Here is a 25,224-nt window from a genome sequence, read left to right as displayed (position 1 = left end):
GAATCTGGGCAATACAAAGAAGCCAGCATAATTGCTTTTCCCGCACTGACTGTTCATGTTATTTAATAATAGTTATAAAATTAAACATAAATGTAAAATGAGGTAGACCATAAGAAACACAGTTTGATTGTCCCTCAATAAGTTAAATGTAAAATTACCATATAATCCAGCAATTCTTTTATACACCTAAAAGAATTGAAAACAGTTGTTCAAACAAGAACTTAATACATGAATAGTGACAGCAGCACTTCTTTTTCTCTTTTTTGATAGCAGCACTTCTTATAGTAGCCAAAAGGTATAAGAAAACCAAATGTCCTTATCAGTGGTGGATGGATAAACAAAATGTGCTGTATCCATACAGTGGAATATTATTCAACCATAAAACGGAATGAAGTACTGATAGATGCTCGAACATGGATGAACCTTGAAAACATTATTCTCAGTGAAAGAAGCCAGACCAAAAGGCCACATATTATATGATTCAACTTACAGGACATGTCCAGACTAGGTAAATCCACAGAGATAGATAGCAGGTTAGTGATTGATTGGGTTACTGAAAGTAGGGGATGGGAAGTGACTGCTAATGGCTACAAGGTTTCCTTTCAGCATAATGAAAATATATTGGAACTGGACAGTGGTAATGGTTGCATAATACTGTGAAGGTGCTTAACACCAATGAATTGCATACTTTAAAGTGGTTAAAATGTTATGTGTATTTTGCCACAATTTAAAAAAATTAAACTTAAGTGTGATGTTTGACTCTAGTCCATACCAAGGGACATTTGTATATACAGTTAGAAAAAAATCCTGAAAAGTAATTGTAGATTGTCTGGCTTAGCCCTTTGTTTCAGGGAGGAAGTTTAACTTGGTATTTATTTAGCCCCATGGTCTCTGGATTGATCCCTTGATCATTATGTAGTATCGTTCTTTTGTCTCTTGTAACAGTCCTTAATTGAAAGTTTATTTTGTCTGATACGAGTATTGCTTTTAGAGATTTAGCAAGATAGGTTTGAACACAAATATGATTGTACAAATATGCAGATATGCACATCTCTCCAATGAATCTATTTTTAATGTCTCAAACCATGTATAAATGAATAGGATGTGTTCTCTATGAGCCTTCCCTGATGCACTCTAATGTCTATTTTTTTAACTTTATATTTTGTATTGGAGTATAGCCAATTAGTAATGTGATCATTTCAGGTGGACAGCAAAGGGACTCAGCCATACATATACATGTACTCATGCTCCCTCAAACTCCCATCCCATCCTGGCTGCCGTGTAACATGGAGCAAAGTTCCTCGTGCTATACCATAGGTCCATGTTGGTTATCTGTTTTAAATATGTGTACTTGTCTACCCCAAACTCCCTAACTATCCCTTCCTCCCATCCTTCCCCCTGGCAGCCATAAGTTTGTTCTCCAAGTCTGTGAGACTATTTCTGTTATGTAAATAAGTTCATTTGTATCATGTCTTTTTAGATTATGCATGTAAGGGATATCATATGATGTTTCTCCTTCTCTATCTGACTTACTTCATTCAGTATGACAATTTCTGTGTGAACTCAGTCGCTTCAGTCATATCCATCTCTTTGTGACCCCATGGATGCCATGTTCCTCTGTCCATGGGATTCTCCAGGCAAGAATATTGGAGTGGGTTGCCATTTCCTTCTCCAGGGGGTCTTCCCAACCCAGAGACTGAACCCGTGTCTCCTGTATTTCCTGCATTGCAGGTGGATTCTTTCTTCACTCACTGATCCACCTGGGAAGCCCTGATGACAATCTCTAGTTCCATCCATGTCGCTGAAAATGGCCTTCTTTCATTTTTTGATGACTGAGTAATATTCCATTGTACATACGTACATCTTCTTTATGTATAACTTTTTATTTGTGAAGAACATTCTCACCTGCAAGCTTGTTGACTAATTGAAGTCTTAGTGAAAAGAGAAGGCTCTTGAGTTAAGGAGTGGGTGTCAAGAGGTGATATTCATTATTAAGAGCACCAGACTTGTAATTAAAACAGGGGGAGAAGATTTGGACAGGTCTCCCAAGACCAAGTTGAAAACATGGCCATAGATAGCGATAGCACAGGGAAAGGGCAAGAACACTGGCCAGGCATTCCAGAGGCAAGATTCTAGTCCTGACCTCACCGTCCCTAACTTGCCTTGTGCCCCTAGAATGTCATTTCAATACATGTATATATGTATTATCTATGGAGATTCCTATCTTTCACAAGCCTAGCACCTAAAGTAAACATAAATGGGAAAAAATAAGCACCTTTGATCAAACTTTAGAATATTAGCCACAGCAGTAGGCTGATGTTTCTTCATTGAGTTTGGTATCTCATCTGCCTGACATTTCTTAGAATGATAAATGTGAAAATTATGTACCCCCCCAAGTTATTGATGACATTTAAAGAGTTTTCAAACCTCTGGTAAGAATGATTGTTGTGTTCTTTTTTTAAAAAAGTATCTCTCAAGTGAAGTGAAAGTGTTAATTGCTCAGTTGTGCCTTAACTCTTTGCAACCCCATTGACTGTAGCCCACCGTCTCCTCTGTCAATGGAATTCTCCAGGTAAGAATACTAGAGGGGGTAGCCATTCCCTTCTCCAGGGGATCTTCCCAACCTAGGGATTAAACCTGGGTCTCCTACATTACAGGTAGATTCTTTACTGTCAGAGCCATCAGGAAAGTCCCAAATTGTATTCTATCACAAGTGGTATATCTCAAGTAGTATTCATTTAATCAAGTTGTTACGACCTTGTTCTTTCTTTGAGTGTAATAAATAAAATGCTAGCTCTTGTTTTTTTTCTACCAGATCCACCGATCTATACAGTTATTGGGAAAGTGAAATTCGCTCAGTTGTGTCCTATTCTTTGTGACCCCATGGACCCTACAGTCCATGAAATTCTAGAGGCCAGAATACTGGAGCGGTAGCCCTTTCCTTCTCCAGGGGATCTTCCCAACCCAGGGATCAAACCCAGGTCTCTCACATTGCAGGGAGATAGTTACTGGGAGGTAGAGGTATAATTAGATATATTTTTGAAGAGGTTTTGATACATTTAGGCACAGGTATAAAGCATTCCCGGAGAAGGAAATGGCAACCCACTCCAGTACTCTTGCCTGGAAAATCCCTTGGGCGGAGGAGGTAGGCTGCAGTCCATGGGGTCGCACAGAGTCGGACACGGCTGAAGTGACTTAGCAGCAGCAGCAGCAGCATAAAGCATTCCATGAGCTTATCTAAGAAAATGTTAGGATTGTCACAATTTCCAACAATCCAGAATTCAGAACGTTCTGCCTGCTTGTCAGTGGCAGCCACTCACCCCCACCTCTGCCCCTACACCTTTTCTTTTCTTCATTTACTCTTCCTACCACACTCAACATTGAAAATAAGCCATGCTATGTCTTGCTTAGGCAGTATTTGAATTCCCTCATCAACACATGAGAGAAGAGAAGCGCATTCTGTTCTGTTTATTTGAGGCCCATTGTCTGCTTTCATTTTGACCCAGTTTCTTTTTGGGACTGGGAGTACAGGGAAAATTTAGGCCTCACAGGAGATTATCAATGGATGCTTTCAGGCAGTTCTTTGAGACGTGTGCCTGAGTAGTAATTACTTGCCTAGGATCCCGCATTCACCAGAAGTTTATTGTTCTCAAACAGGAGGAAAAACGAATCTTTGTAGTTTATTGTGAAACTTTCTACTTCTTCCAACTACAAGGACCCTGAAGGTAGGTTTAGGGTTTCACTTGCAGGTGTAAAGGCTTACTCTCTTTATCCCCTTTTACATGAAGGAAGGCCTAGCTCTGATGGGGGTGGTTAAAGCCTAGCCAGTCTAATAAAAGTGATGCCAGTGACTTTCAATGGAAACTTGGTATTTGAATATTGAAAAAAGTCACAACTAAAAGGTTTGAATCACCCTAAAAATGTATGAAAACAATAAAGACTCCTAATCCAGCATTAGTGGGCATGGCAACCCACTCCACTATTCTTGCCTGGAGAATCCCATGGACAGAGGCGCCTGGGGGGCTATATAGTCCACGGGGTCGCAAAGAGTCTGACATGACTGAGCGACTAAGCGCAGCACAATCCAGCATAGTGTTTTCTTTATAGTGACATATACTCTGCTATTTTAAGACCTTCTCAGAGGATTCTTATGCAGAGAGCTTAATGCTATGTGTCCATACATGTGTTGGAAGGAGGGAGTTGTATATAAAGATGAGAGAATCATAATATTAATATGCTTGCAGGACACTCCTGCTAGCACCCCTGCACTGCGGGCTTCGGTGACAGTCACCATCTTTAATAACCTGCCTGGCGTGGTCACTGATCCATGCCAGGAATGTGCTGTGTGCTTAGTCGCTCAGTCGTGTCCGACTCTTGCGACCCCATAGACTGTAGCCTGCCAGGCTCCTCTGTCCATGGGATTCCCATGCCAGGAATTGGACGTCAGCTATATTGCTGATGCCGAGTCCTGGACAGCCCATTTTGTGCCAAGTTTTCATCCTTTATCTATCATGTTGTAGGGGAGGGGTCCTCTAGGAGGAATCCAAGTGGCCATCCTAGTGGCAGGGAGAACTTAGGTATCAGGGCAGTGGGTATTTACCAACCAGTATGAATACATTTGAATATTTCAACAACTAGTACGCAAGCTGCAGGTCTCTGTATCCTAGGCCTGTAAAGTGGTTCCTATCAAAACCTGGCCTGCTTGGTATCTAGAAGAGCTGGTTGTTGTTAGGTGTTTGTTTCTTGGTTAGTATGCTTAATGTGATAATTTGCTCCTACGCCCTTGGTGTTCATCTGAATTGCTACCTGATTAGAACCCATTCATTTGTCCTCAGCAATCTCTATGCCTATGATATTCGGTACAATAGAGGTCTGCTGACTACATCAGGAACACAAAACCATTTTGAGTCCTTGCTTGCTCTGAACTCATCTTACTGCTTGTTGGTGACTATTTCAAAGTGAAAGGATGCAGTAAAGTCACTGACTCTCCAGAGATGCTTTTTTTTTTAGGAGAACTACTTTCCATATTTCCAGGAAAGAGTTGAAATATCTGAAGTCACAAAGTTGTTGGTAAGGTGTTTCCGTAGGGGTCCTAAAGGGTGTACAGGCTAGGCCTGGTTGCATAGTGGGTGGCTGGAAGGGGAAAGTATTGGAGAGGGGTGAATTTATTAAGGAAGTTTGCAGTTGGGACATCTGATTGCCACAGAGAGATCTTCAGTGTTGGGAGAGATGCTGCCATCTTTTAATCCTGATCTTAAATGGTGCTTTCATGTGCTCCATGAAGAGATGCTTCTTTCTTGATTAGGTCATTGCCTTCTGAGCGGTTTAAGGCAATTTAAAAATAAGCACACAGTTGAATACTATGATGTAGTTAAGCAAGCTGTTTCTCACTGTGCAAGTTAACTTTTTTTCTATTTATGAGAATGGTTTTTATTATATTATGCACACGCTGAGCCATGGTGTGACTATACGATAGCCCTGTATAATATCAGCATTTAAGGTGGACTGTTTAAATAGATCCACAGGGGAATAAGTTTTCAGCAGGATCCCTTGTGGTGCGTGAACCATCTCACAGCTTGATTTGTACCTTTATATCTTCTGCTCAATATGTTTTCTTTTCTTGATCCTCATGAACATCATTCAGAGTTAAAAAATACCTTTTGCTTTCCATGGTTCAACTTAACTATTGTATTATGTTTAACTCTAACATGCCTTGTATGATAGAATCTGCTAGAGAGTCAGAGTGGGGTTTGATGCTCAAATGTTACCACTCATCCCTCTTCTTCAGGGTTTGGCTAAATTCAGCATGAACACACAGAACTGCAGTAAATAGGACAAAGTATCTGTTTTATTTAGGGTTTTCTGCTCATGGGTTAGATCACAGAACACTGTGCTGCCCCTTACCATACTGCCTAAATTTTGAGTGTTACCTAGACTTCTCATCTGGAGACTGCTGGAAAAATTGGAACTAGCAAACAAAGACTTTCCTGGGTCTACTGAATAGCAGCTGGTTGTGGAGGGTATAGATAACTCCCTGGTTAACTGGATCCAGTGGATGTCAGAGTTTCTTTACTGTTAATCACAATCTCCTTCCTTAAGGAATGTCTGGATGGACCAGAAGCCTTAAACAGAAAATCTCTCTCCTAAGGAGGACCTTGGAAATCCCTTCTTGGATATGTGGATTTGGGAAAGTAGGGTTCTGCCCACACCCCTTCTATCCCAGCAGAGTTCATCTCATAATAGTTCATTGACCTTGTCTACACTACTTGGAGTTACTTTTCTAATACATAACAGAAAGAGTATACAGGAAGGTCCAGGATGTGGCTCTAGAGTTATGTTGCCAGCGTGAGTCTTTCATAAGGTCTTCTTGGCTTAGCTACTGGACTCCTCTTCTGTGCTCCAGTGAAGTAGCATGCTGAGCCCACTCTGTCTCTTCACACAGATAGCATTATGTTCAAATTCTTTCTCCCCTTTTATTGTGAGCTCCTTGAGGCCAAAGATCATTGGCGATTTTATATCCTGAGCTCCTAGAGTAGTGTCCACATTATAGTAGGTCATCAATAAATATTTGTGAAACTAAAGTGAAAGGCAAATGATGCCATCTGGTAGAGGTCTTTTAGTGGTAGGTCTAAGGGTGTGGATTTAAGCCAGTTTGTAATTGGGAGCAATAGTTTATTTTGTGAAATGACATGATTGAAAAGGAATATAAGACTTAAAAAGTAATATATTTTTTTTTTAAAAAGCATAGACTCACGATTAAAAAGACCTTACTGGATTACCTCATCCAGCCACCCATTTAAGGTTGACCCTCCTGTATAACTTAGTGGTCTGGGAGCCTTCCAGCATCTGCCATGGCAGCCTAGTCCATTTTCAAATGAGCTAAAATATTTTCTATAGCTTTATAGCTAAGTTCTCCCTTGGAGATACCTAGACAACGTATTGCCTCTCTTATATATGCACACACCCAGTTCGTCATTCCTCGTGTGATAGGATTTAGGGTTCCTTTATTATCCTAGTAACTATCCTCTAACTATTTTCCAGTGAATGTACATTACTTTAAAAATGCATCACTGGAACTGAAAGGTGTATTTCAGCTATGGTCCAGAGTAGAAAGGGTTTTTTGCCTCTGTAATCCCAGAAGCCATATGCACATTAAACACAACTTATCTTATTAGGTTTATTGATGATCTTGTCCCATCACTGAATCTTGTTTAGCATTCCATTTTTGAAAACATAGTATTTTCCCAAAAATGTAGTCTTTACTGTTACTTAACCTGGGTATCCCTCAGCCTCTACTTATGTAATTGCTTACTTAGACCCAAGTAGAAAATGTTACATCCTATTCATCTCTCAACACCTGTCAAACCTCTCTAGTTTCGATGTATCTGATACCTTTCTCAGCTCTGTAACATCTAAGGATTTTGTGTATGTGGTGTGGGGGTGGGGGTCGCTGTGTGTGTGAGAGTTGCTCATTTGTGTCCAGCTCTTTGCAACCCCATGGACTATAGCCCACAAGACTCCTCTGTCCATGGAATTCTCCAGATAAGAATACTGGAATGGGTAGCCATTTCCTTCTCCAGGGATCGAACCAGGGCCTCCTGCATTGCAGGCAAATGCTTTAAAATCTGAGCTACTAGGGAAGCCCCAGGACTTTATGGGTATCCCTTTATTATTATTACTGTCTTTATTCAACTTCATATGAAAATGTTCAGCTGGATGGGGCAAGGATAGAGTTCTATGGCAAGAGACTGGAAACCTCTCTTGTGATGGGTGTCGACTTTGGGAATGGTTTGTGTTTATGACAAGTTTTACATCCTCCCCTCCCCCCATAATGTATAATATCATAAGAGACCTTGTAAAATGCATTGTTGAAGTCCACATTTTGGTGTAATCAAAGGGAAAAATGCTTAGGCAGATCTGGCAATTCTGGGTAACATTTTGCGGCCTTCTGGTGATTGCAGCTTCTCTTTCTGGCTTCTCATGAACAATTCCTTTTAATAAACCATTTCAGATTTTTCCCAAGCTCTCTCCCAAGGTGACCTCTATACAGTTTTTTGAATCTATCTTATACTTTAGTTTGAAACCATGAGTGACATTTGCCAGTTCCCCAGTTGTTGGCCCATCTTGTATTTTCCACAGTTATTCAAAGAGATCTCTTTTGTGAGGACTCATAATATCTAGGCTCTGATTCTGATGCTATGTTTAATTTCATTTTAAGCCTGTTGTCTGATTTTTTCCAGGCCTTGACTGTTTGAGACCAAAATTTCTTCTTTTGTTGAATTATTACATTGTATGTACAAAAGAAAAAAAATCATTTTTATAGCAGAAAATGTCCAGAACAGTTCATCTTTATGCCACTTTCTACTTATGTTAAATGCACGAGGCCCAGTGTGTGTATAGATTTCTTTCATAAGTGGGATTCTTCAAGTAATAGAGCTAGGTATAAGGCTGCAGGTGGCAATAATAGCAAAAATGGATCTTTGGAATTAGAAAGTTGAATCAAAAATGGCCAGAACCTAGAACTGGAAAATCAGCATCAACTCTAGGGACTCTGCTATCTGGAGTTTGCTATGGCAGCAGTAGTTCACTGAATCTCCACCCCAGCACTATGCTGAGGACAGGCTCAACTCCCTTCTGCCCACTTCCTTCCTCCCTTCCTTCCTGCCTCCCTCCCGCCTTCCCTGTCTCCCTCCCTTCCTGCCTGCCTTCCTTCCTCCTCTCCCTCCCTCCTTCCCTTCCCTCCTTCCTTCGTTTCCTAGAGCTAACCTCAGGCTTAGTTTATTTTTCTTCACTTTATGTTTTAATTCTGTGCTACAGTTTATTAACTCTTTGGAATTTGCATTTACCCATATTTTTGTTTTTTGTTTTTACCATGTTTTTGACTTGGTCAAAATTTTGCCTCACTCTTGGCATTTTGGGGGCTGTTTCTTACCCATTCTCTTGTCCAGGAGGACTTTTTTTTTTTCAGGAGGACTTTTAAGATGTTGTCTGCAATAATTTAGGAACAGATCTCACCAGAGACTTCAAGAAATTAAAGAATCTATATTTGTCCTAGTAGAACTGAATACTCCTCAGGTTTTTGCTTTTCTTTTCAATCAGATATGAGGAAACTTGCTAATTCTCTAATTCTGTAACAGTTATCGTGAGCAATAACTTGTCACTCATGCCCACAGTCTCTTTCTGAGGATAACTGCTCACCTTCTGCATCCCCGTGTTTCACTCCACTTGACCCAGGCTCAAACGTGGCTGACTGCGTGACAGGTGCATGGGGGATCCAAAGACAGAAATCAGTGGGCTGGCCAGCAAAAAGCTCTTTCCACTCAGGGGTGAAATGGGCCAATCAGATTTCTCTGAAAAGACATTTCTTTCCTAACTAAAGATGGGAATAGGAGCAGGCAAACAGGAGCTCAGAAAATGGAAACCCACAGAGAGACCACTGAGACACAAGAAAAAGACTAGGTGCTGTTCCTAAGGGAGAGGGGCAAAGATTGTTTAATGTCTCCCCCAGTCTTTGGGCAGATCCATATACTCACCTGCATAAATAAATACTTTGTTTTATAGAACTTGGCACTAGGATGTAGGTAGTTTGGAGCCACGCATTGTTTCAAAGACTTCGTTCTTCATTCTGCTGGAGGAGCTTCATTCTCCTGTGCATTGTGCTCTTGAGTAGATCAAAATGTTTTCTCATATTCTTTCTGTCAGGCACCCCTAGGAGGTCTCCCAGCTTCTCTGGGTACCAGATCCTGACATAAGTTAAAGTGATGAAGAATGATTTTACTCAGTAACGATTGTAATAGAGGAAAAGAGACTCCAATATAGAACTGGCACAATTTTAGATACAAAGACACATGGGAATTCATATCTAAGGAGCAGGATGAGCAGGTCAGTGGATGGAAATTACTAAAAGGAGACCTCAGGGGTAGGGGGCTTCTTGCTTAAATGACTTAGCAGGATTCTTGCTACAACCGGACTAGACAAGCTGAAGACAGGACCCGAGGATGAAGCCTAGTTGAAGGAGGACTCAAAGGAACCTGTGTAACATTTGGTTAAGGAGAGAGTCTTTGCCAGCTCTCAACCTACCAAATTTTTATTGGATTTCTGGAACCACAGATGAATCGAAGCAGCATCTTGTTTTTGTCTTGAATGTTGTTCTCTTCTCCCTTTTGTGTTTCTTGATTATGTTCTCCTTAAGAGGTGTGTCAGTTCCCAATAGCTCAGACACAGTGGGCAAATAGGTCTTTGCATTTGTTGCTTTGGGCTTTATTTATAAGCCCATGGCTGCCAGGATTTGTGGGGTGAGAAGGTTTTCCTGGGAGTAGTCTGAGTAATACACAAAATACTGTATTCAAGCAGTGTCCTCCCAGCCCTCTAACAGCTGAGGCACTGTTTGAGACTGAACTCGTCTCTACCCTTGGGATCTGATGTGAGAGCCCTTCCTGCACACTCACTCTCGTGGGGCTGTCAGCCTCACAGTCACTTCAGACCAGGCACACCCAAATACCACCTGGGAGTCCAACCAAGGCTAAGCCAGAACTGCTCCCCTCTCACCTCCCACCTTCCTTAGTACTCGGAAAAGAAGAAAATACATCAAATACTCAATGAACCTCACTCTGACCCCTGCCTCAAAACTAAGAGAACTGCATTTATTTCTTAACACTCTACAGTGTATATTAATACTTAAAAAAAAATTAATTCTGACAGAACCTCCTCAGGCCTCTTTCCAAAAGAAGTGAGTTTTTCTGAAAATGATTGGGAAGAAAGGCACGAGTGAATGTTTAAAAGAATTAAAATACAGGCATTAAACTGGGACCTTAAGTGGGGCTGTGGGAAGTGGAGGGGGCTAAGGAGAACCATAGCTGAGAGCATTGTGGCTCTGAAACGAGGGGAGAAAAGCCATTTTGGGTTTTCAATAGAAGAATGGCTATTTCTTTGGATATTTCCAAGATTGCCACTCTTGGGGTTTGCCCTGCTTTTTCATTGCACCTTTTTTCTTTTCATGAAAGTGGTAATGGTTTGGCATCCCGCACATAGCTGCATTCTCCTCATAAATATGTGTACTTTGAAGTCTTCACTCAAATTCAATATAATTTACTTTGGAAAATTGTTTTTTAGGAACATGATATTAATTCAAGAAAGCTCTTACTGCTTTTATTGTTGCTGAAATCATACATTGTTTTTCACAGAATACTGCCATTTGTTTGTATTTCCCCACAGTTTTTGTTTTTGGGAGTTTTGTTCTGTTCTAGTGGCAGCTGAAGTGATTTTGAGTGTTTGCAGCATGATGTTAATTAACCAAACGTTTCAACCTGGAACTTTAAACACCTGGGCTGACATAAATTGCTCTGAGTCAGTGTGGGAATCTCTGGAACTGTGGATATTGAAGATTTGGGGGTAAAACACAGTAGATGGTAAAAGATTTTATGCTCTTCTGATTTTTTAAGCCAGAATAAAAACAGATGAATAAGTGTAGGGCTCTGTAGCAGAGTTTGTTCTCAGCAGCAGACATGTCTCATGTACTCAAGGGTTAACCGTCAGCAGCTCCCAGCATCTGAATGCAGCGAGCACAGGTCGAGTTTATGTTAGGCTGAATATGACCCTGTTCCCATTTCACTTCTCTATTCTGCCTATTCTTCAGCTTGATAAGTTAAAAAAACGTGCACAGTTGCAAATGAAAAGTCAAGGCTAGTCATGGGAATTGCTAGAGCAAAGGATTTGGGTACCTAAATCCTTCCACTTATCCTTTCTTGCCTCTGGGGATTCTGGCCAACAGAATTTAAGCAATAAGAACCATATATGAATGGAAAATGAAGCACTATTTTTATTAGTAACTGAGCCGGCACCTGATAACTTCACACAGAAAGGGGACTCTGGTAGGGCTGAAGTAAGCCAAAAAGTCTGTGCCTGTGAAGCAAGCCCATCCTTTCTTCTATCCAGTCTAAGGTACAAGAGTTAAAATAGAGAATAGTTGATTTGTCAATAGCACAGTTTCTGAGAAGTAGCACTAACAACTTTTGAAGCCAGATCATTCTTTGCTGTGAGGGATTGCCTTCTCTCTTCACTAGATTTCAGTAGTGAACTTTCTCCACTCTTGTTTTGACAACGAATGTCTCTAGACATTGCCAGACATCCCTTGAGTGGACAAAATTGCCCCTTGTTGGGAACTACTGGCCTATGGGAAGCAGACCCTAACTGATCATGGTTTCCCAATGATACGTACGTTATAAGGCACAAGTTAAACCATGTACCCAAGAGGAGAAGGTCTAGAATAAGATGTTTTTATTAACAAATTGAGTGCATAATATGATTGCATTGCTTTCCGCCACTGTTTTCCAAATGTTACATATTAGAATCACCTGGGGATCATGTAAAAATCCTAATGCCCTGGCCACACCTTCGTGTCAATGAAGTCAGAATCTCTGGGGTGGAACCAGACCATCAGGGTGTTTTTTAAAGCTTCCCAGGGACTTCAACGTGCAGCCAAATTTGAGAACCAATCCTTTACAGTACAGTCACTAGTGAGATATGGCCAAATTGCCTGATTTGCCAATATCCTGCCTAATGAACATCTTCTTGCTGTTATTCATTCCACATTACTGGTGAGTAGTTCTCAAACTTTAGCTTGCATAAGAATCACTTGGAGGGCTAGATGTTGAAAAAGAAACCTTTCTGATTCATTAGGTCTGGGGTGGAGCCTGATGTTTTGCATTTCTGAAAAATTCCCAAGTAGTCTTGATACTGCTGACAGGATCCACCTTTGAGAACCACTTCTGATGACAGTCGTTACAAGCCTTTTACCTGAGGCACAGTGGCTTACCTGTCCCAAGTCAGTAGTAACACCCAGTGACAGACTGGGAACTATCTACCAAACTTTACTAGACTTTGTCTCTTTTCATCTTCTCATGGTTTTTTCCTTTTTCCATCTTTCATAAGTCACAGCCCACATAGTTCCATTGAAAGTACTCATTGTAATCAACCTTCATAGTCCTCAGAAATACTCGGAATTTCTATTCAGAAATTTCACATGCCTTCCACACCCTTGGGGCTTCCCAGATAGCTCAGTTGGTAAAGAATCTGCCTGTAATGCAGGAGACCCCAGTTCGATTCCTGGGTCAGGAAGATCTGCTGGAGAAGGGATAGGCTACCCACTCTAGTATTCTTGGGCTTCTCTTGTGGCTCAGCTGGTAAACAATCCGCCTGCAATTTGAGAGAGCTGGGTTTGATCCCTGGGTTGGGAAGATCCCCTGGAGAAGGAAAAGGCTACCCAATCCAGTATCTGGCCTAGAGAGTTCCCTGAACTGTATAGTCCATGGGGTCACAAAGAGTCAGACACAACGGAGCGACTTTCACTTTCACTTTCCATATCCTTATTCATTGAATCTGTTTTTCATTTGCTAGCATTTTAAGAGTTTAGGAAAAGACTTCTTGTTTTCAGATTGTCCTTATCTGGTGATATACCATCAGTGGGGATGTCTTCCATTTTCATTGTAGCATGTTGTAATACTTTGTTTTTGAAATAGACTTTGGGTATTAATTTAGAAATCTAACCATGATTTTATTCTATTTTTAAAAAACTTCTTATTTCGTATTGGGGTATGGCCAATTAATAATGTCACGATAGTTTCAGGTGAACAACAAAGTAATTCAGCCATATGTGTACACGTATCCATTCTCCCCCAAATTCTCATCCCATCCAGGCTGCCATATAACATTGAGCAAAGTTCCATAGGCTATATATTAGGTCTTTGTTGGTTATCCATTTTGTTTATAGTGGTGTGAACATGTCCATCCCAAACTCCCTAACTATCTCTTTGCCCTCAACAACCATGAGTCTGTTTTCTCAGTCTGTGAGTCTCTTTCTATTTTGTAATTAGGCTGACTTGTATCATTCCTTTTTAGATTCCACATATAAGGGATGTCATATGATATTTCTCCTTTGACTGACTTCACTCAGCATGACAATCTCTAGGTCCATCCATGTTGCTGCAAATGGCATTATGTCATTCTTTTTTAGTGGCTGAGTAATGTTCCACTGAATATATGTACCACATCTTCTTTATCCATTCCCCTGTTGGGGGGCATTTAGGCTGCTTCCATGTCTTGGCTATTGTAAATAGTGCTTCTGTGAACACTGGGGTGCATGTATCCCTTCGGATCATGTTTTTCTCTGGGTATGTGCCCAGGAGTGAGATGGCAGGGTCATTTGGTAGCTCTATTTTTAGTTTTCCACAGTGGCTGTAACAATTTACATTCCCACCAACAGTGTAGGAGGGTTCCCTTCTCTCCATACCAGCTCCAGCATTTATTGTTTGTGAATTTTTCAATGATGGCAATTCTGACAGGTATGAGGTGATATATCATTATAGTTTTGATTTGCATTTCTCTATTAATTAGTGATGTTGAACAACTATTTCATGTGCCTGTTGGCCATCTGTATGTCTTCTTTAGGTCTTCTGCCCATTTTTTTTTATTGTAACCATGATTTTAAAACAATGAATTCGTTTTGACAAAATAGCTTTGGAATTAGAAGACTATATGTTCAATATGTTGTTGTTGTTCAGTCGCTAAGTCATGTCCGACTCTTTGCGACCCACGGACTGCAGCATGCCAGGCTTCCTTGTCCTTTATTGTCTCCTGGAATTTGCTCAGACTCATGTCCATTGAGTTGGTAATGCCACCTCATCCTCTGTCACCCCCTTCCCCTCCGGCCTTCAGTCTTTCCCAGCATCAGGGTCTTTTCCAATGGATTGGCTCTTTGCATCAGGTGGCCAAAGTATATATATATTCAATATAGCAGGTGTTTTGTTTAACCTGTTAGATGCAAGGCTCCATAATTTAAACATGTCATTTAAAGCACGATTGTCTTGCTTTAGAAGTATCAAACTCTGCAGAAAAGGCCATGACTAACATGTCCCTATTTATGTCTCCCATTAAAATGACTACCCATTCAGAAATAAAGAAGGTTTAATGAGTAGATATTTGGTTAGTTAAGTACCAGGGCTATCCAGGTGGCTTTCCTGCAGGATGACCAGAGGATGTCATTTTATTAAACAGGAGGTCTCTGTTACCAGCTGCCTAGAATCCTTTAAAGCAGGGCTGCCTGCCATGATCTTGCCTCTTGACCCACAGATCTTCCCAAGCAGTTCAAAATGGATTGGCTCTGTATTTAGTATTTGCCCTTTGGCTTTGCAGAGTCAGTTTCTCATAGGCATTTCTACAACTCTAGCAAATACTGTTTGGATGGATTTGGGAAGAAAACAAATATGTCTTAGGAAATATAGTGAGAATTAGCATTGGACTGGAAAGCCAGAACTGGGCTCTCTCTATTCCAGGCTCTGGCACTAACTAGTGGTGTGACCTTGGACAAATCACTTCACTTATCCTGACTTCAAGCAGGAGGACTGTAAGCTCTTCTCTAGTGCTGCTATCTTGTGATTATTGTGTGAATTTATACATTCTGTAGGCTAGGAACTTATGGGAGCATAACTGCTTCAGTGAAGCATGGGCTTCTTTCCACAGTCAGTAACTCAGAGTAATACATTGTGTGGAAGAGGGAGACACATGAACAGAGAATGTTTGGCAGCTTCTCTGTGTTTCCCTTCAGTACTGAAATAATCCTACATTGAACAGCTAGGAAAAAGGAAAATTTTTTTCAATCAAGGCCTTGAATTTTAGTACTCACAACCAATAATATGTGCAGAAATACTCTACTGAATGAATGTGCTGTACCCTCTCGAAAGGATAACTAAATGGCTTATTAAATTCCATGTTAAGCAGGTAGAGTGTGGAAGCACCCTAGGTGTGAAAAGGGTCCTTGAGAATGTTAACCCCCAAGAAATTAAGAAGGAATGAGAATAAGGTCTGGGGCCCAAGCTTGTTACATTGGTTTTCTTCTTTCTCTGAGTTTGCAAGAAAGGGATGGTTCTTAATATTGTAGCAGGCTCTCCAGCTTTATTCAGTGGCTCATGGTGAAAGAAGACGAGGTTATCAGGCAGTCCCTCAATTGTGTGAATTAGACAGCCCTGGAGATCAGTGGAGGAGAAAAGCAGGTGATCATAGTTGTAAGGAAGTCCAGTGTATCCTTTTCCTGATTTTTTCCACAGGTAACAATACTTGTATGCATAGCATTTAATATATCAAAAGGCTGGGTCCATGCCTTTAAGAAAGTAGGATTAAGGAAGCTGTACAAATGTAAACTTTGAAGGAAAAGAATGAACAAAAGAGTAGTGGAAAATTGAGTATGTATGGCCAAACTAAATCACAAGCCAAAGGGCCAATCATCTTTATAACATGCTAGCACAATGACTTACAGAATGGATTCTCACACATACTTGTAGGACCAAAACACTAAAGGGACATGCCCAGGAAATTCCTTTTCCTTCTAGTCAGTATAAAGCAGCCTATTGAGACCTGGGAAATCATATTAGATTTCACCTTTAATCTCCCAGACATTAATCTCTTTACAGGTGGTCATTCTCTGAAAAGTATAAGTCAGGAGTGCTTTGGCATTGAGTTCCAAATGATCTTTATCATCTTGATGATAATTTTCCCAACTTAGTTAACAGTTTATTCAGTTGTAAAACTGCAGTGACTCATGAAATTAGAGGTTTCCCTCTGTGTTAACAGAGGATTTTTGGAGCTTGGTAACGAGTTGAACAACTTTTCTGCTGCACTTCAAAAGAGTAGTCAATCATGGGGTAATATTTTTAGAATGTCAAAATTGGAATATGGCCGGACACTAATCATCCTCAAATAAAACTCTTGATTAATTATAAAATGAATTATCCAAGAGTGACAAAAGTTTACTTGGCCTCATTGAAGTTTTATCGGGTTACCTCCTCCATGCCAGGTAAACAGGAAGAGGGAAAAGATGTTCTTCTTCTGCTTTAATGTTCAACTTAAAATAAACATACAAACAAAACCAAAAAAGCTACAAAACTCACAAAGATGGGTGAGAGACCTTGTAAAAGTTTCATCCAATAAAGTGATTTTTTTTGTACTTCCTGCATTTCATGTCATCCCTGAATGTGGGCAAGCTGAAAGGTGTGTATAAAACATTTCTCAACACCAAAGTAAAATTTCTCCACAGCTGTCATAATAATAGTTCATTTAAAAATGGTTTTAAAAGAACTGCTTGAACATTTCACAAGCATAAATGAATTAGAGCAAGTTATGGAGAGAGACTACAAATTAACTAAGTGACAACAAGGACAGGATGAAAATTTGAAATTTGAAATTCAGGTGAATTCCAGCTATAAACCCCCTGTCGAGGTTATCACCTGATATTCTGCTCTGAGAAGTTTATAATTTATCTCCATTTGCTTGGGTCATAGGTTAAGTTGTGTCTGGGTGTGTGAAAGGTCTGACGGGATTCCTTGTTACTGTGTGTGGTGTGTGGCAGGGTTGGGGGGTCAGCGAGAGGGAGATGGGGGTGCACCTACATCACATAGCCTAGTACTTGGCTTATGGGATATTCACAGTCAATATATTTATGAAACATGTATAACATTTATGATATGCCAGATACTTCTTTAGATAAAATTAATTCATTTACTCCTCATGGTGCACCTATCAGATAGTCACTCTTATCCCATTTACAAATGAGAAAACTGAGCCTTGGAGAGATCAGTAACATGTCCATGGGCATAAAACTAGGAAGTGACAGAACTGGAATTTAAATCCTAGGCCTTGTGGTTTGGGAATCTGTCATCTATGTTCCTGTGTCATTCTCTCAATAAAAATTTGTTGAAATGAAAATAACAGTCTTGTCAATCAAGAGTTTATAAAGCAAATTCACATCATTTCATTTGATCCTCAAAGTACCCTGTAAGGAAGGCATAGCTATTCCCATTTTAGGATAGAGAAAACTGAAGCTTGGACAGGTGGATGATTTTTCCAAACTCACCTGGCTAGTAAGTTATAGGGACAAAATGTTGGAACCTGGATGCCCCCTGGCTTCAGCCCCGGTTTTCCCTGTGTCTTAGCTGAATGGATTAGTAACTCCTATGAACCAGGGGCCACTGCAGTCTGCCCCTTTTATTTCTAGCCGCTTCCACTGGTTTTCATTTCTCCTTTTTTTTAATTTAATTTTATTTTTTTATTAGTTGGAGGCTAATTACTTCACAACATTTCAGTGGGTTTTGTCATACATTGATATGAATCAGCCATAGATTTACACGTATTCATTTCTCCTTGAGGTCAGTAGTTACACTCAAATGAAATGAGAAACGAGTGGGGAGGGATTTTTGCACCAAAGAGGGTTCCTCCAAATAACCAGCTTTCCTGCAATTTCTCCTGATATATCACCAATCTCTAGTATCGTTTTCTCCAACTCCTGTGCCATGCACAACAGGCAGTCACTTATGGTTGGGACTGGATTTGGGAAGTCAAAGGTAAATAAAAAACTCTTAGATAATTCTCTGTTGCATATTTGTTTAATATCTGGACTTCAGTGCTTAAGGCTATAGCTTCAGAGTACTAAAGCCCCCTTGTGGCTCATCTGATAAAGAATCCGCCTACTATGCGGGAGACCTGGGTTTGATCCCAGGGTTGGGAAGATCCCCTGGAGAAGGGAAAGGCTACCCACTCCAGTATTTTAGCCTAGAGAATTCGCAGAGTCGGACACAACCGAGCGACTTACACTTTCACTAAAGCCCCCACCCACCCCTATTTTTCACTGTAGCACCCTTTGAGTCTGAGAGGGCACATTGCTTTCTAGTTTTAGTCCTGTATCCTTCCATTTCGACTATGGACAGAAACTGCAACAAACTTAGGCTGAGTTCTCCACTTTTTCCCCCAATAGGATCTTACTTTCGATTCAAGTTGTCGGTCATTACTAAACAATCTAGTCTTTATTTATACAACTATTTATTTATATGCCATCTCGTTCCATAGAAAATGATGTAAATTAAAGGAAACATAAAATAGTAAAATACAGGTAGAAAGTAGAGAATAAAATTAGAGAAGACAGAAATTATAATAGGGCAAGAGCTGATGATAGAGATTTGACTTCTACCTTTTTAGCTAGAAAAAAAAAAAAAGAACAAAAACAAAATCTGAAATGCAATGAATTTCAGAATCCTTAGATTTCAGAATCCCCATCCCGATCCCCCCTCCCACCTCCCTCTCCACCCGATTCCTCTGGGTCTTCCCAGTGCACCAGGCCCGAGCACTTGTCTCATGCATCCCACCTGGGCTGGTGATCTGTTTCACCATAGATAGTATACATGCTGTTCTTTTGAAACATTCCACCCTCACCTTCTCCCACAGAGTTCAAAAGTCTGTTCTGTATTTCTGTGTCTCTTTTTCTGTTTTGCATATAGGGTTATCGTTACCATCTTTCTAAATTCCATATATATGTGTTAGTATGCTGTAATGTTCTTTATCTTTCTGGCTTACTTCACTCTGTATAAGGGGCTCCAGTTTCATCCATCTCATTAGGACTGATTCAAATGAATTCTTTTTAATGGCTGAGTAATATTCCATGGTGTATATGTACCACAGCTTCCTTATCCATTCATCTGCTGATGGGCATCTAGGTTGCTTCCATGTCCTGGCTATTATAAACAGTGCTGCGATGAACATTGGGGTGCACGTGTCTCTTTCAGATCTGGTTTCCTCAGTGTGTATGCCCAGAAGTGGGATTGCTGGGTCATATGGCAGTTCTATTTCCAGTTTTTTAAGAAATCGCCACACTGTTTTCCATAGCGGCTGTACTAGTTTGCATTCCCACCAACAGTGTAAGAGGGTTCCCTTTTCTCCACACCCTCTCCAGCATTTATTGCTTGTAGACTTTTGGATAGCAGCCATCCTGACTGGCGTGTAATGGTACCTCATTGTGGTTTTGATTTGCATTTCTCTAATAATGAGTGATGTTGAGCATCTTTTCATGTGTTTGTTAGCCATCTGTATGTCTTCTTTGGAGAAATGTCTGTTTAGTTCTTTGGCCCATTTTTTGATGGGGTCATTTATTTTTCTGGAATTGAGCTGCAGGAGTTGCTTGTATATTTTTGAGATTAATCCTTTGTCTGTTTCTTCATTTGCTATTATTTTCTCCCAATCTGAGGGCTGTCTTTTCACCTTGCTTATAGTTTCCTTTGTTGTGCAAAAGCTTTTAAGTTTCATTAGGTCCCATTTGTTTAGTTTTGCTTTTATTTCCAATATTCTGGGAGGTGGGTCATAGAGGATCTTGCTGTGATTTATGTCAGAGAGTGTTTTGCCTATGTTCTCCTCTAGGAGTTTTATAGTTTCTGGTCTTACATTTAGATCTTTAATCCATTTTGAGTTTATTTTTGTGTATGGTGTTAGAAAGTGTTCTAGTTTCATTCTTTTACAAGTGGTTGACCAGTTTTCCCAGCACCACTTGTTAAAGAGGTTGTCTTTTTTCCATTGTATATCCTTGCCTCCTTTGTCAAAGATAAGGTGTCCATAGGTTCGTGGATTTATCTCTGGGCTTTCTATTCTGTTCCATTGATCTATATTTCTGTCTTTGTGCCAGTACCATCCTCTACATAGAAAACCCTAAAGACTCTTCCTGATTGAGCTTTGAAGGAAGGAGTTGATTTTGATTGAAGAGAATGAAAAGATGGGCATCCCAGCCCTGGGGAATGAAATGATACATGATTGAGGTTATGGTCTTGTGTTTGGGGGAGGCAATCAAGAAGACTGGTGTGGAAGGCAAGACAGGAAGGGAGGTTAGTATGAGACTGTGCCTTTTAAGAAGTCAGATGATTTCCATGGAAGGGCTGTGTCCTGATTTTGCTTGGGGACATTCATGCTGGCATCAGGTTGTATCACAGAAGTGGGGGATTGAATGGAGGAAAATCAGTTAGAGCACTGTTGCAATAATAAAAAAGAGAAGTGACCAAGCCCCAACTAGGCCAGTGGCAATGGAAATGAAAGTAGAAAATGGAGAATCTGTGGGAGCTAAAATTTAAAAGATTTGGCCAAATGTGGGGGCTCACTAGGAGACAGACAGGAAGTGCAACAGGAGAAAGTTAGAAGGTAGGTTTGGGTTATACTGAAGTAATTCAACATGCAGAGATCTGACTGAATCATCTGGAGTCTTTTCTGGTTTCTTTGCAGTATGACATAGTGGTCCAGAACTTTGAGTTTGGTTGGCTAAACCTGATTTAGAACCATGGCTCACTAACTACGTGATTTTCTATAAACAATCCAAGCCTTCATCTTGCCATTTGTAAAATGGGGATAACATCTACCATAAATAGGGTGGTGAAGATTGAGGGAGAATGTGCACATTTGGAAAAGAGCCCACTGTGCAGCCGTCATAAGCAATCTTACTGGGATTATTTCTACTCCTAGTACTTTCAGACTGGTCTTGCTCCTTCTCTTTGTATTTCTCCTCTGTTGTCTCATCTTCAGTTCTACTGGAAACATATATTTCTCAAAACATAATCAGAGCCCCAGTGTCCCGGCTCACCTAGCAATAATAGCACTCATAGCAGCATGGTGAAGTCAAGTATGGTCTCACTGCTACTAGATGAGAATCCTCCACATTTGTGTTTGATCCCATTCACCACTCGGGGAAGAGGAGAGACACTCTGGGATACCAACGGACATTCAGGTTCTGAAGGCAAGATCCTGCACTCCAGGAATTAAGGGTTTGCAGTGCTAAAATCTTCAACCTAGAAGTGCTCTGGGTGAAGTTAAAGTGGCCCTAAGGCCTGAAAGGCAGACAATAGAAAAAGGGAGTGCCAGGATTTCAGTGTCACTTGGCTTGCCAAACTACTTCTTGAAGACTTGGAAATATGACAGTCTACAAAGGCAGCAGCAAAAGTGACAAGTGGTAGAAATTGTGATGTGGCCTCCTGTGAATCCCTGAGGGCAGCCAACACTAGGAAAGAGTCTCTAAAGGGTCCGTGAATTGTTTTAACATTCCTAATTACCAGGTGTGGACTGAGCTTCTTTGGAAATTCTCTCTCTAATTAACATATTCCTGCTCTGAACATGCTCACAGATCTCTGAAAATTCAAGAAACAGTGGAAAAATGTACGAGGAGCTCTAGCTTTAATTGAAAATATAATAATTAGATTGTGGAATCCTACTTTTAATTATAAAGCCAGATTTTCTTTGGTGTCTAACTTATATTCTGATGATATGATGCCCTGACAATTAATAAAGTTTCTGGAAATCTGTTACAATTTTTAAAAACTCCATGACTCAACCCAAAAGTATAGATAGGACCCATATCATTCCACTTTTCTTGGATCTGTTGCCTGAGTTGTTGGAGAATTAAGTCCCTGTGTTGTCATGCACATGAATGGAATGTCATTTTATCTGGAATAGCTGAACTTCTCTTTTGAAGTTGGTTAAGTGGTATATTATAGCGCTGACAATTGCCAGGCAAAGCGTCACCCTTTGATTTGGACAAAAGAGGCCCTATCCTAGTCCCATACCTGAACTTCAATGTGCATAGAGACTCGCTTAGAGATTTTGATTGAGTGGATCCAAGCAAGGCCTAGAATTCTGTATTTCTAGTAGGTTCCCAGATGGTATCCACTCTTGTATTGATGGAACACACTTTTGAGGAGCGTAGCTCTGAAGGACCCCACTCTGGCCCTTCTTTATCTTCTCCTTTCCCTGGAAGATAAGGAACCCACAGATCCAAGGAGATGTGCCTACCCATAGCCTGTGCCCCCTCCTTCTAGACCTTGCTGTAGGTATTTGGAGTCCTAGAATTATCTGCCCAAATGGCCTCACAGCTTCTTCTAGGGTCTTAACTGACCTCCTTCTCAGGTTCTTTCACCTGAAGTGGGTGAACCCCAGGTCTGAGGGGTGGCTGAGGACCAGTATATTGTGGATGATACCCCTCGTGGTGTAGGATAGAACTGAGGTGGGGAAGAGGGGGAAAGTCAGGGTCTGCGGGGCTCTCTGGCACAAGCTCTGTTCTACTGCAGGACTCTGAGAAGTTGAAGAATTCTACATTCAACCTGGCTTCCAGCCTCAGGTTCTTTGAGGAACTTAAAAGGAGAATGCCAGGAGGAGCTAGGGGTCTTGTGAACAGGAGTTGCCTATCTTGAAGTGGATAGGGTGAGCAGACACTTCACAGCAGATGATCTATGGGCCTCCATCTGTACTCTTGCCCCTATTCTACAAATGTTAGGGTAGGTCTAACTGGACAATGCCTTATGACCCTAAAGAAGTGAGATCTTCATCCCGTCATCATTTGGTATTTTGGATACATTTATTTTTCTTGATGCACATTAGAAATATGTATATTAGTTATGCTGCTATACAGTGTATAGCTCTATACTTTTGTTTTATGTGCTCTTTTGCCATCCTTGAATATATTTAGCAGCAGACAAATTCTCTTAAAAGTGAGATTTTTTTTTACTGTTATAAAAGGTAATGCAAAATTTTTATTATTTACTATAAATGTTTTTATTCTCTGAGGAAAATAAGATGATATGCACTTGCATTTTATAATTTTGGTAGATTTCAATAAAAGTTGGTTCTTGGTGATTAGACTCCTGAGGACCAAAGTTCCCAGATATAGATTATAGGACCAGTGCTCAGTGAAAGGAGTGAAGGGTCTTCTACTGAAACTAGCGTCTCTTGTTCTATTTTAAGTTTTCATCTGCAGTGTTTGAAACCTCCTGAGCGCAGGGAGCATCTGTTTCAGAAGCCTCAGGTCCAGCACAGTAGGCACTCTGAGCAGGACTCACGGCACGTAGGATCTGCCACTTAGGACGGTGATCTCCCCAGGTATCCGGTGCTGCCTCTGTCTGATCTTCTGAACACCCCACCCTTCCTGCCAAGGTTGAGAGGGTCTGTGAGTTCTTTGGATTTTGCTGAACTTAACCTTCTGTCTGTTGAGACTCAGTAACTGCCAGGACTTTTAGGCTAGTTAGAGTATAGGCTTCTGTATATTGGCATGAAAAATGAAGGTTTAAGAAGAATGATTTCAAACCTCAATTGTGTCACTTAAAAGAAAGAGACTGGTCTATGGCTGATTCATATCAATGTATGACAAAAAAATAAATAAATAAATACATAAAAAAAAAAAAAAGAAAGAGACTGGTGCCATTGGAGCAATTTCTAATCGATTTCTCAGTTGAACTGCTTGTTTTCTTATCCTCTTTATATCTCCATGGGTATTTCTTCAGCACCTATGAGCAGTTTCTTTTTCCTTCTTTGCCCCCTTTTTTCCTCTTTCCTTTCTTTAATCTCCTTTTTTGACATTTAAAACTATTGAAGTGAAATTCACATAACATATAATTAGCCATTCAGTGTGCAGTACATTAACATATTCTGGGCATTTAATATAAATGGGATCAAGTGATCTTTGGTGTCTGGCCTCTTTCACTTAACATGGTTTTGTGGTTCACCCACACATAGCATGTATCAGCACTTCAATTCTTTTCATGGCTGAATAAAGGGAGAAGATAGGAAGGAAATTGATGTTTTGGAGTCATACATTACATTAAATAATGCATTATCTCATTTGATCTTCATAGCAACCCTGTTATCTCCATCTGTAAGATGGAGAAACTGAGGCCTTGAAAATTTAAGAAATTTGCTGCTGCTGCTAAGTCGCTTCAGTTGTGTCCGACTCTGTGCAACCGCATAGACAGCAGCCCACCAGGCTCCGCCATCCCTGGGATTCTCCAGGCAAGAACACTGGAGTGGGTTGCCATTTCCTTCTCCAATGCATGAAAGTGAAAAGTGAAAGTGAAGTTGCTCAGTTGTCTCCGACTCTTCGAGACCCCTCCATTAAGAAACTTAGGGAGGCTCATATTGCTATGTGTAATGGCGTCGAGAATTGGCCCTAGAGGTGTCCGGTTGCAAAGTTCTCTACAGCAGTACATGGTGTCTTTGTAATCTAGTAAGTATTCAATTACTATTTACTTAATGGATGAATGAGTTAATTAGGAGAAAGAAAGTGCTGTGTTGCTCCTCTAGTGGATCCGGTTTGTGCTGCTTTGGTCTGACACAAGTTTGCAGATGGATCCTGGGAAATGAAATTGACAGGACCCCCACCCACTGGGTTCCCCTTTCTCTCAGCTCTGAACCAGACATTCAGTTGGACAGAGCAAAGGAATCTTAAGAGATGCTGACAGATTGACGGCCTGTTAGCTGGAGTACACCTCTCCTGGGAGGGTTCCACCAGAACTCTTCTCATTTAGAGGTGGGTGTCTGAATGCCTCCTCCTCCTGGAAACTGGCAAAAGTAAAGGACTGGTTGGGAGGCTGGATTGAACAGGATCCT

At 40.7% G+C, this 25,224-nt stretch overlaps 1 protein-coding gene across 8 annotated transcripts in view; it reads left to right on the top strand.

Moving 5' to 3' along the window:
- The window catches only part of GLIS3 (GLIS family zinc finger 3), a 563,983-nt gene that overhangs the window by 297,586 nt on the left and 241,173 nt on the right, over positions 1-25,224 (top strand). The gene's annotated exons all lie outside the window — the stretch shown is intronic.

The sequence above is a fragment of the Cervus canadensis genome, chromosome 14 (genome assembly GCF_019320065.1).
Source record: "Cervus canadensis isolate Bull #8, Minnesota chromosome 14, ASM1932006v1, whole genome shotgun sequence".
Lineage (NCBI taxonomy): Eukaryota > Metazoa > Chordata > Mammalia > Artiodactyla > Cervidae > Cervus > Cervus canadensis.
This window is presented reverse-complemented; position numbering and strand designations above follow the sequence as displayed.